This window comes from Oryctolagus cuniculus, chromosome 8, assembly GCF_051225735.1.
Source record: "Oryctolagus cuniculus isolate XC-2025 breed Fujian yellow rabbit chromosome 8, ASM5122573v1, whole genome shotgun sequence".
Classification (NCBI taxonomy): domain Eukaryota; kingdom Metazoa; phylum Chordata; class Mammalia; order Lagomorpha; family Leporidae; genus Oryctolagus; species Oryctolagus cuniculus.
The window spans coordinates 45407122-45419782 of NC_142874.1; the positions used below are offsets into that span (position 1 = coordinate 45407122).

The 12661-nt window shown below is 42.1% G+C and overlaps 1 long non-coding RNA gene across 1 annotated transcript; it reads right to left on the reverse strand.

The window, feature by feature from the left end:
* Positions 1-742: 742 nt before the first annotated feature.
* On the reverse strand, positions 743-12144 carry LOC149125003 (uncharacterized). Its single transcript, XR_016211886.1, has 3 exons — positions 12060-12144; positions 3745-3940; positions 743-2614 (listed from the first exon to the last, which is right to left on the reverse strand). It is a non-coding gene; the product is annotated as an uncharacterized LOC149125003 (long non-coding RNA).
* Between the last annotated feature and the right edge of the window lie 517 nt (positions 12145-12661).

A 12661-nucleotide genomic window follows, 5' to 3' on the forward strand; every position in this document is an offset into this window, starting at 1 on the left:
TAGATTATCAATATAGATACAGATATAGGTAGATATAGACCGTCAAGCCTGTCTCACCAACAGGGCTATATATATTTAAAGATTTATTTATTTTTAGAAAGGCAGAGAGAGTGAGAGGTAAAGAGGTCTCCCAACTGCTGGTTCACTCCCCAGATGGCCACAATGGCCAGAGTTACACCAATCTGAAGCCAGGAGCCAGGAGCTTCTCCTGGGTCTCCCACATGGGTGCATGGGCCCAAGGACTTGGGCCACTGTCCACTGCCTTCCTGGGTGCATCAGCAGGGAACTGGATCAGAAGTGTTGCAGTTGGGACATGAACTGGCACTGACATGGGATGCAGGTGCTGCAGGCTGTGGCTTAACCCACTGTGCCACAGCACCAGCACCCAAGAGATACTCATTTTAACAAATATTTATAGATGATCTGTTTCTTGTCAGGCACTAAGTACATAAAGGGGTGATAGCACCGGGTCAGCCCAGAAGGAGCATGAAATTTGCACTCAGATATAGTTAAAGCTCTGGCCCTGCCCATTACTATCTCTATGGCTTTGAGAATCTTCAAGACAAAGTTCTCAAGAGGCAGTAGTGTGGCCATGTCCATGGAGTTCCTTGCCATCAGCACAGTGTCGCACAGATGTTTGCTACATATTCATTCATGAGTAAATGTGTATGGAGAGGCTAGTGTGTGCCAGATGTCATTCTAAATACTACAGTTATAGTAGTAGACAAGAAAGAATGTCTCTGATTTCATTAAATGTTTATTATGATGGCATCAACCAAGTTAATGGATTTGATTCATAGTCTGTGTCACTCCAAAAGATCTTATCCACAATACATATATATAATCTTTAACTTCCAAAATACTTTCAATCGAATTGCTGTCCCTAACCATTTTGTTTAAAAAAGAGATGAAGCCATACCTTAAGAATCTATTTGGTGGCTGGTGCCGCGGCTCAATAGGCTAATCCTCCACCTAGCGGCGCTGGCACATCGGGTTCTAGTCCCAGTTGGGGCGCTGGATTCTGTCCCGGTCGCTCCTCTTCCTGTCCAGCTCTCTGCTGTGGCCCAGGAGTGCAGTAGAGGATGGCCCAAGTCCTTGGGTCCTGCACCCCATGGGAGACCAGGAGAAACACCTGGCTCCTGGCTTCAGATCAGCGTGGTGCGTCGTCTGCAGTGGCCACTTGGGGGTGAACCAACGGAAAAGGAAGACCTTTCTCTCTGTCTTTCTCTCTCACTGTCTACTCTGCCTGTCAAAAAAAAAAAAAAATCTATTTGGCGGCATGTGCTGTAGTGTAGCAGGTAGAACCGCTTCCTGCAGTGCCAGCATCCCATATGGGTGCCGGTTCAAGTCTCAGCTACTCCACTTCTGATTCAGCTCTCTGCTCTAGCCTGGGAAAGCAGTAGAAAGTGGCCCAAGTCCTTGGACTCGTGCACCTGTGTGGGAGACCTGGAAGAAGCTCCTGGCTCCTGGCTTCAGATTGCCCAGCTTCGGTTGCTGAGGCAATTTGAGGAGTGAACCAGCAGATGGAAAATTTCTCTCTCTCTGCCTCTGCCTCTCTGTAACTCTGCCTTTCAAATAAACAAATAAATATATTTTTTAAATAATCTATTTGCTGACCTCATCCCTCATTCTGGTCTCTACTCTTCCTCAATTGGCTTTTGTCTCTGGATATCAATCGTGGCTTCTCCTCTCATGTGTTTGTGGAGACAAATATGAGCTCACAGTTTCTGTTCTGTGTGAATGTATGAAAGAGGGACACAATGCATGTCAATGAAAACAATGGTCAAAATCCATATTCCGGGGCCGGCGCCATGGCTCACTTGGTTTATCCTCCACCTGCAGTGCCAGCATCCCATATGGGCGCTGGGTTCTAGTCCTGGTTGCTCCTCTTCCAGTCCAGCTCTCTGCTGTGGCCCAGGAAGGCAGTGGAGGATAGCCCAGGTGCTTGGGCCCTGCACCCACATGGGAGACCAGGAGGAAGCACCTGGCTCCTGGCTTCGGATCGGCGCAGCACCGGATGTGGCTACGAACCAATGGAAGGAAGACCTTTCTCTGTTTCTCTCTCTGTCTATAACTATACCTGTCAAATTAAAAAAAAAATCCATATTCCTTCAAATAAACTTGGCCTACACTTAAGTTATTCAAGTATTTGCATTCAGAATCTTCTATATCTAAGATTCTTTGATTTTATTCTACTCCAATTGCTCATGGCAATACGGGACTACTTTTATTTTAAGAAGAGTTTTAGATTTGCAGAAAAGTTGTCAAGGTAACACAGAATCTACACACATCTGCAGCCAGTAGCTGTGGTTATCAGTTACATTCTACTGCAGTAAAGAACCAATACTGGTATACTTTTACTAGCTGAAGTCCAGACGTCATTCAGATTTCCTCAGCATTTCTCTAGCACCATTTTTTTTTTCTGCTTCAGGATCCCATGCAGGTAACATCACATTTAGTCAACATGTCTCCTTAGATTTCTCTTCTTGGCTGTTGACAATGTTGCACATTTTCTTGATGTTGGTGACCATAGTAATTTTAAGGAGTGCTGATCAGAATTCAATAGAATATCTGTTGATGTGAGATTTTCCTCCTGAATTGATTGAGGTTTGGGCTATTAAGAGGAAGAACACAAAGGGAAAGTGTTAGCCTCATCACATCTTATCCAGGGATCATTTGAGGAGTCTTCAAAAAATTCAAGGAAAATGTGTTATGAAAAAAAAAAAAAAACTGCAATGACTTAAAAAAAGTTTTGCACAAAAATAAACTTATTCTTTAATTTCATTGTCTCCATGAGTTTTTCTAAGTGCTCTCATACTACTAACATAACTTATTACTATTGATTTTTACCATGAAACCCTGACCAAAGTAGTGTGAACCTCGTTCTTATAAAATGAAATTTTTTATACTTTATATTATTGTGTTCTCAAACATACTCCAAAGACATGCATCAAGAAATCTCAAAATAATATCTTATTTTCTCCAGAAATTCACTCATTCTTTAGTTGTCTCTTGGAAAATATATCAAGTCTATATTATTGAATGCCAGGCACTGAGAGTACAAACATGAATAAAACACATCCCTCCTTTCAAGAGCTGAAGGTCCAGTCTGAAAGCCTTGTGAAAACATAGATGAGAAGCCAGTGAGTTAGGGACACTGTTTCAGGAATACAAATAACCTACAGAAGACATAGTGATGGTTTCCAGGCGCACTGAGGTGAGGGAGGTGCTTGTTCCTGGAGAAAGGGTCTCCCGTGTGAGTCTTGAAGAACAGATGTGATTTCACCACATTAGGAAGGAAGCACAGCCCAGGAAAAGCTCATAGTGTGTTCCAAGCAGGCTCTGTTCAGGGAAGTGTAAGAAACTTGGTTTTAGAGGAGTAACAGAGAAGGAGGGTGGAGTGGTAGGCAGAGACCTTGGAGAGTCCAGCTTGTATTGTGAGCAACACCATCACTGCTCTTGCAAGCTGCTACAGTCAAAGTGCTACAATACCTGTGGGTTTGTATTTGTGTGTATGAGAGAGATATATAAATAACTAGAATGCAAGGGTAGGCTTCTGGCAGACTCTAATCTGATGCAGGGATGATAATCACTTCAGTGATACACACTTCTGGAGGTACGAAAGACCTTGGACCACCACATGTGTCTACATGGTTACACAGACAGGACCTATGCCTCAGGTGTCTCTATTTATATCTCTCACACACACGGATACAAACACACAGGTATTCTCCATATACTCACTTGCTAAGAGCTGCCAACCAAGTTGGAAAAACTTCAGGATTGACCAATTTGTCTTTTTTTTCTCTGCACCTTGGCAATGGTTGCAATGATCCTGGCCAAGACTCAAGAGTGCAACAGCCCAATTTACTGTTATCAGCAGGCATTCCTGTGGGTTTGCTGTTCCCACTCATCAGTGATCTTGGAACTTGGTCAGTACCTGCCAGATAAACATTCTGTTAGATTCCCTCAGCAAGCTCAGTGAGACTTGCCTGGTTTTGAGGGAAGCTCCTCTTCCTTATAAATGACCCTGTTCCATGCTGGTATGTGTGCCTTAGCTTAAGAATCTGCTTCACGTATCTCATACCCAGAGACATGATCCCCTAATCTTAGGGAATGACAACTTCCCATGGATGGCAGCTTGAGCTTTCCCTAGGATATCACTGGCCCTCAGTAAGACATGGTAGATGAAGTCTGTGAATTTTGTTAGAGAATTAAGTCTCCATGATATTCTCCATGTTTTCCCTGCCCCCAACCTAACTCTTCGTCTTCAGGTTCTCAAACTTCAGTGCATACTATAAAATCCGTGACATGCAGGAATAAAATATGCAGTAGTGCTTCCATAGCACTCCTTCATCAGAATAAACCAAAAGGTTTGCAGGCTGTCATGAAGCCCTTTAGTATCAAACCATTGGTGGCCAGCGCCGCAGCTCAATAGGCTAATCCTCCACCTAGCGGTGCCGGCACACCAGGTTCTAGTCCCGGTCGGGGTGCCGGATTCTGTCCCGGTTGCCCCTCTTCCAGGCCAGCTCTCTGCTGTGGCCCAGGAGTGCAGTGGAGGATGGCCCGAGTCCTTGGGCTCTGCACCCGCATGGGAGACCAGGAGAAGCACCTGGCTCCTGGCTTCGGATCAGCGCGCCAGCCATGGCAGCCACTGGAGGGTGAACCAACAGCAAAAGGAATACCTTTCTCTCTGTCTCTCTCTCTCTCTCTCACTGTCCACTCTGCCTGTCAAAACAAAACAAAACAAAACAAAAGATTGCTCTCCTCTCTAACCACATCACTCATCTTTGCCCCCTTGGCATTCAGTACTCCATCTCCCCAAAACTGTAGACCAGAAATTCAACCACTGGACCCAGTTCTCTCTCATCACCCTGACTTAGCACAGACAGACCTCTCTCCTTGGATTCCTTTCCTTGTAGAATTTTTAATCCTGAACCATCTTTTGGAATTCTGAGCTGGGGTTTCCTCATTCATGCTTTCTTTCATAACCCTTGCCCTTGAATCCCTTAGGCTTCCTCCAGCATAATGTCTCAAAGTGTATTGCAGTCATCTACATCTTCCTAACAGAGACCATATCTTATTCAGGAATGTTCTGCTCTCCTGTTGAGTGCAATGAGTCAGCCATGCTTCTGCTCTGCCATCCATAGTTCATAGCCTTGTCCTGCCTGGGATTATTAGTACACCATGGCAAGACTGTTTCTGTCCTTGAGAGATTCATATCCTCATTTCAAGGCTTCAAGAAGGAGGTAAGAAGGCAGCAGGTGGAATAGGGTTTTAATCAAGGAGAGGAAAAATAAGCTCCCAAAAGAATTCCTCTAATGCCTGCTTCATTGTCCATAACTGAGTCACATGGCTCTCCATCACTGCAAGGAAGCCTGGAAGGCCAGTGTCTAAGAAAGTAGAAAGGATTGTCAGAGTTGGTCCCCCAACAACTCATTTCCTGGAGCTGGTACATGGCCTCTGGAAACAACTTGAGATTTCGTTGGCCAGAAAGAGGTTCTGGCTTTCAACAGTCAAATGTCAGTATCTGCCACACTGAACTGAATTTTACAAAACAAAAAAAATAAAACACACTCTTAAGCACTGTATCAGCAAGAAGTAAAAAATAAGGAAAAATAAATACTATATAAGGAGGTGATCACATATTTGTGTTTATCTGTTGGGGCTCAAATGCATGCTTTCTGCCAGAATTACCTGTGCTTAACTATTTAATCTAACTTGGAAAATAAATGAAGTTCCAATGTCATGCACAGAAAAGATGGGCCTACCTTCATAGAATCAAACACACACACACACACACACACACACAACTATGTGTATATATATATATATATATATCTGTTTATAAAATATGGATTGGAAACTGTCTGCATGAGCTAATAAGTTTTACTTGATACATATGTTGAGAAGATTTGGTGAGCCTTAGAGACAGGTTAGAAAAAAAAAATTGGGTCTCTGTAATTACTATACCTACTAGCTAGGTTCATCATTCACAGATTTGGAGAACATTACTGTCAGGATTTTGTTGTTGTTATTTTTACTTTTAGTAAGTGGCTCTCTTCTCTGAAGACATTCAATCCTAAATTGTATGTCAAGTCACATCCACTAAAATGTATAAAGGACACAGTCAAATATAAACCTTGTGTATTTTTATTCCTTCTATTGAAATGATTTCACACAACCTGAGGAAAAAAGTTAGTAGTTAACTCAGAAGATTAGTGCACAGGATGAATAAAGATAGCACCATGGGGTAGATATCTATCAAATCAATGCACATTGTCCCCTCAAAACAATGCACACTGCTCCCCAACTGCTCAAGGAAGCTAATAGAAATACTATCCCATTGCTATAATATCCTATTGATTTGTCTTCTAGGCATATATGTATGAATAGACAAGAACTATTTTTTAAGGATTTATTTATTTGAAAAGCAGAGATACAGAGAGAAGGTGAGAGAGAGAGAGAGAGAGAGAGAGAGAGAGAAAGTCTTGCATCCACTACAGGGGCCCAAGTACTTGGGTCATCTTCTGCTACTTTCCCAAGCACATTAGCAGGGAGCTGGATTGGAACTGGAGTAGCCAGGACTCAAACCAGCGTCCAAATGGGATGCTGGCAGAGCAGGCGGAAACTCAACCTTCTATACCACAGCACCATCCCCAACAAGAGCTAGTTTTGGTCCTTGGTTGAGAGGATTGGAAGGTAAGGATTGGAGCAGGGGTTAGGACTTGTTGCTTCTTAGAACTCAAATCCCACAAAACATTCTGGCGTGAAGAAGCATGTACCAGGGATACAGGGAAAAACCCTACTTAGCAACCCATGGATCTGGGCTTACATCTCAGCCTTTCTACTTTTTCACTGTGAGTTTATGGAATTTATTTAGGAGCCTCTCTGACCCTCAATTTCCTCATTAAGTTAGTAACACCTCAGGGAGTTATATGAGGATTAAATATATAAATGAAATAATTAACAGCTTACAAAATGGCCCAGAAAAAAATGTGTGTTCAACCACTGTTAATCTCCTAAATGAATATTAGTACTAACTCCAAGCTCTATTGATGGTAAGTCAACAGTAAGGTATGCCTATGAAAAGATGTATGTCTATAATAAATAATAGGAAAACATGTGAACAATGATCTTGTGTTTTAGGCTACTTATGTCACTATAATATCAATTAATTGAGACAGATGGTCTACATTAACAAAATACTTGTTATCTTTATTTCAGTATTTTCAAAAGCAGCAAGTTTAAGGGCTGACGATATTTGAAAGACTGTAGAATAGCACAGAATTGAACTAAGGTCTGTCACCACAGATTGAATGTGTTGATTTTGTTTCCCCAAAGGTATCCATCCACATAGCAACTTGGCAGTAACAATTATCCTAAAAAGTCTAACAGTTTTTATGAAAAATAATAATTGTACCCTTATCTAAAATGTTACGTCCCAATTTCATTTTAAAGACTCATAATACTTTTCTTTTATATATATATCATATAAATTATATATATAAATTATATATAATATGTATATTATATATAATATACATATTATATATATATTTTGGCAGGCAGCGTGGACATTGAGAGAGAGAGAGAGAGAGAGAGAAAGGTCTTCCTTTACCGTTGGTTCACCCTCCTATGGCTCCCGCGGCCAGCGCACCGCGCTGATCCGAAGCTGGGAGCCAGGTGCTTCTCCTGGTCTCCCATGCGGGTGCAGGGCCCAAGGACTTGGGCCGTCCTCCACTGCACTCCCGGGCCACAGCAGAGAGCTGGACTGGAAGAGGAGCAACCCGGACAGAATCCGGCGCCCTGACCGGAACTAGAACCCGGTGTGCTGGCGCCGCAAGGTGGAGGATTAGCCTATTGAGCCGTGGCGCTGGCCAAAGACTCATAATAGTTTTCATAAGGTGCCATTTTTTATTCGAATCCTGTCATTGTAGATTGAAAAGAAGGATGCACACACAAAACTAGGTACTTAACTCAAGAAGGTATTTTCTCTGTTATATAAATCCAACCTTATTGATTAAAGGGATATAAAATGTAACTGTGAACCCAGGGAACTACTCTCAGTTACACTGTAATTAGAGCTCATTTTTTCAATCTGTCAATTACAGTTAATTTAAGGTCATAACCCATCCTCAGAATCTCTCATATCCTGTACAGCACTTATCAGATGCCTGCTATAGAGCCAATGCCCAATGAATGTTTACCACATTGCACAAGTTGATCATCCATCTTATTCACTCACTTGGCTTTGAACAACTTACACTTTTTTTTTCCTGCAAAAATTAAGTCCACCCACAAAGGAAAAAGGCAGAAGGATATTGTGGCAAAAATGCTATCCTGGAAAACGATCTTGGTTCTGGTCCCAGATCCATGTGACTTTGGACAAATCACTGGATCTTTCTAGATCAAATTTCCTCATGAAATGAAAATACTATGCAAAATGCATGCACCAGGCTACAAAACAAGGTACACTCTAAGAAATTTAAAATAATGTACCTGGAACTGTAGACACTTGCAGAGAGACTATAAAATTGTTTTGAATAATTTCAGAAATACTGGGTTAAATTCTAACATTCCAGGATAATTGCTTCACAGAAAATAATGCACATTTATGTTTTCTCTTATGTTTTAAGGGGTTTTTTGGTTGTTGTTTTTTGTTTATTAAATTGCATTACCTTAGAAAGTAGATGTCAGCAAAAGTCTGAAGTTGCTTGGTATTTTTGTCAATCACTATTTAGAGTTTTTCTTTGTTTTTCTTTAATGTATTTGGCTTGGGATAAAAACATTTGTGTGATATAATGAGAAAGAAATAAAAAAGTTCAATCTATTGCTCTTTCAACCTTACCTTTACCTTATGACACATCTGATGCTCTTTTTTAAAAATTTATTTATTTATTTGAAAGGCAGAGATACAATGAGAGAAGGAGGAGTGGGAGAGAGAGAGAGAGAAAAAGAGAGAGAGAGAGAGATTTCATCCACAGGTTCACATCCCAGATGGCAGCAACAACTGAAGCTTGACCAGGAGTTGATTCCGGGTCTCACATGTGGGTACAGGGACCCAAGAACTTAGGCCATCTTGTGCTGCTTTCTCAGGCACATTAGCAGGGTGCTGCATCAGAGGTTTAGCACCCAGGACCAAAGCTGGCATTATGGGATGCCGACACTGCAGGCAGACGCATAGCTACAGCGCTGGCCCCAGATCTGACGCTCTTAAGGAATTCACAAGGTTATTAAAGACTTGAAAGATCTTAGATTCCTACAAAGTGTTTACAGAGGTTCACATTTTGCCAAGTCATATACAAGAAGCTAAAGAGTAAGCTTGCTTTATCTACAATCTGTGTCACACTTGTTCTTTTCTATGAATGTTTCTTTGATAGTTATGCAAAGTTACCAATCAGAGATTCCCCATCAAAATGATTGTTATGTAACTGGTCATGCAGCAAGATATACTCATATCCATCTGAGAGAGAATTTTCTAGCTTATACACATATTGGGCTGGTGTTTGAGCTATGGTTAAGACACCTGCATCCCATATCAGAGTGCCTGGGTTTGAGTCCCAGCTCTAACCCTTGACTCCAGCTTCCTGCCAATATATGCCATGGAAGGCAGCAGGTGATGTCTCAAGTACTTGGGCCTTTGCCACTCATAAAGGAAACCTGGATTGAACTCCCAGCTCACAGCTTTAGCCTGGCTCAGTCCTGGATGCTGAGGGCATTTAGAGAGTAAACCACAGATGGGAACACTCTCCATCATTCTTCCTCTCCTCTCCTCTCCTCTCCTCTCCTCTTCTCTCCTCTCCTCTCCTCTCCCTCCCCACTCCCTATCCCTCTCAAATAAATTAATAAGTAAATAAAATTTTACATTCATATAATCCACAGCTAGTACACAGTTTAAAAAGTTTGGGCCTTTATATTGCTGGGGAACTGCTTTGTTTTGTTTAGATCTGCACATAAGTGCATTTCCTTTCTCATCTCCTAATGTATGGCATAAATGGAAATCTTCACTCACTCAGATCTCACTGTAGACCCAATGAATGGCACAGATCCGACACAAACACCCACACACTTCCCTCAGTTACAGATCTGTGCTGAAGACCAGAAGTTGGCCATGGCTACAATGAATATACACTTCTGTTGGATTTCCATGGTATTTGGTTTCATTGGATTGTGTTAGATTAAATATTTTTTTAAGTTTCATTCTTTTTATCTCAAAGTTAGGGTGCCTGTGAGGGGTTCACAAGAGGATTGGGGCTGTCATGTCAGTCTCCTGAGCCAAGAGAGGAACCTCTGAAGCCATATCAAAGCTGCCAAGCCCAGGCTCATACTGGAATACTGTGGAGCCGAACCAATTTTTAAATGTCTTCATCTGGTCCCTCCTACTTTCATGGTTGCTCTGGGGGTGGTGAGAATTGGGACGCAGTGAAAGCTGCTGGGACATCTGACTCTTTATTTTCTTGGCTCTCTGCATCTTAACTATGCAACAGTCCTCCCAACTGAGCAGATTTCACTTTTGAGAGCAGAGGCTAAAGGAGATGCATCAAGTGGGGCAGGAGCCTTCACTGCACTTTAGGGAGAGTGCAGAAGAGGTATCCACAGTCCCCAGATACTGTGGGCCAACCTGCCAATCAATGTCACTCCTTCCATAATCTAACCTGAATTTGCATCCTACAACATGCTGATACGAATAGGTGTCCCCCAGGGGAACCTGATTTTAATGGTCTCAAATATCTAAGAATCAGTTATAGGGTTTCAAACTGTTCTTTGCTGCACCAAACACAACACCAAACCCCATTATAAAAGTCACTGGATAATTTGGTTTCGTATCAGAGCTTTCTACCAATATCTTGGATCATGCTGGACTGGTAGGAGTCATTAATGTCCCCTTATGGAGGTAGTCAGGCAAGTTCTGGAAACTCCTGTGGCACAGAGATAAGACAAAGAATTCTGCATGGTGAAGAAGGACATTTCTCCCTCCCACCTCCACTCATGGAGAAGGAAATGTCTGCTGAGCTTTTGGGAAGGTGTATATTCCAATCTGATTGGGCTAAAACTAGCATTCTTGGTGCCGCATCCTAACAGAGAGTGATGTCATTGTAACTTCAGAAAGACACAAACATGGCCTGCTCCCTTCCTCTCTCCCTAGACCCAGTCAGAGCAGGTCTTTCCTCACTTTCTCTCTAGGTGTATAAACCATTTGTCAGAGGGTCAGTACCTTACTCCTCTTCTCCTGACACAAAAGGCAGTCAGGTCTCCCAGTGGGATACGTTCTGGGGCTTCCTGGGAACAGCCATCCGTGGAAAGCAGGCCCTTGGCTGCCCGTCTCCTTTTGTCTGGCACTGGTAGGTGCAGCAGACTGACCTTCTGCACACTCTAGGAATGAGGTCCTTGGGGCTTGAGAGGCCTCATCTGGCTCCCCCGGATTATACTGAGTTCTCAAATCCATCTTTTAACAAAGCCCAACAATCAGGGTCTATTAGCCCAGCAGTCAGCCAAGTTGGTTCTTTCACTCCCACTCAGTTATGGCTCTTTGCATTACACAATCAAAACCCCCAAACAAAAACCCAACCAACCCTCACACAGAGCTGTCTAAATAGAACATGGTTTTTCCATAATCATTCGTAAAGCACAAACAGAATTTCAAAGCACATTCACATTATCCTCAGGAAAGAATTCAGGTTTTTTCATAGCAAATATTGAGCTATAAGATGAAAATTTTAAAATCAGTGTATAATTTATAACATCTTTTTTAACCCTAACATCCTAAGACTTAGTGTTCTGTTGAGCATAAAAACACAATTTAAATTTCTGCAGATTCACAGTGCTATTGCATGATAGATTTTATATCTTGGTGCCTCCTATCTATTTAATCACTCAACGAGAATTCTTTGGAGCCTACTGTAGAAAATGTAAATTCCAAATAATCCCCAGGATGAAGTCATCCCCATATCAATTAGACTGGCTTCAATAAATACCACAGCCAGCCGTTGCCATGTGTTGCAAATAAACAATAAACAGATATTCTTTGTACCTTTTAACAGAAAGCTCTTCCTTACCCAAAGAAAGTTATTCCTATAAAAGTCTGTCTCTCAAAGTTCTTTTCTTGTGGTGTTTCTGATACCAGTACAATCAGGAAGCAATGAAAGTGTTCACTGAGAAGCCAGTTTTCACAGAGCCAGGCAGGCCAATGAGAGTGAAGATTAACTCAAATAAACTTCGGAATGCCAGCCAAAGCCCTGCAACTCGTCAGCAGTTCACCCACTGAGAGTGATTATGCTTTTTCAGGAGAACCTTATCCTGAGATGACCTGACCACAAGGCCAGTGTCAGATGATACAGGAAATCAGGTGTTCAGTGTGAATTTTGCTGGCACCAAGTCACCAAGTGCATTCCCATGCACTTTAGCTGTCACGTTCGCTGATGAGAAACAGTACCTTTTCAATCTCCGGCCAAACTTGCAAGACTGGGATTTCACTCCTTCAGGATCTAACCCTCAGTGGATTTGGGGTTAGAAAAACAGTAAACTAATTGAAGCATCTTTGTTATTTCACTTATATGGCATTTTTTGATGGTCATTTTACTTCCATACAATGGCCACTGTACATTGCACTTCGTTACTGAAGATACACCAAAGTCATTCAAATATTGGAAATGAAAGA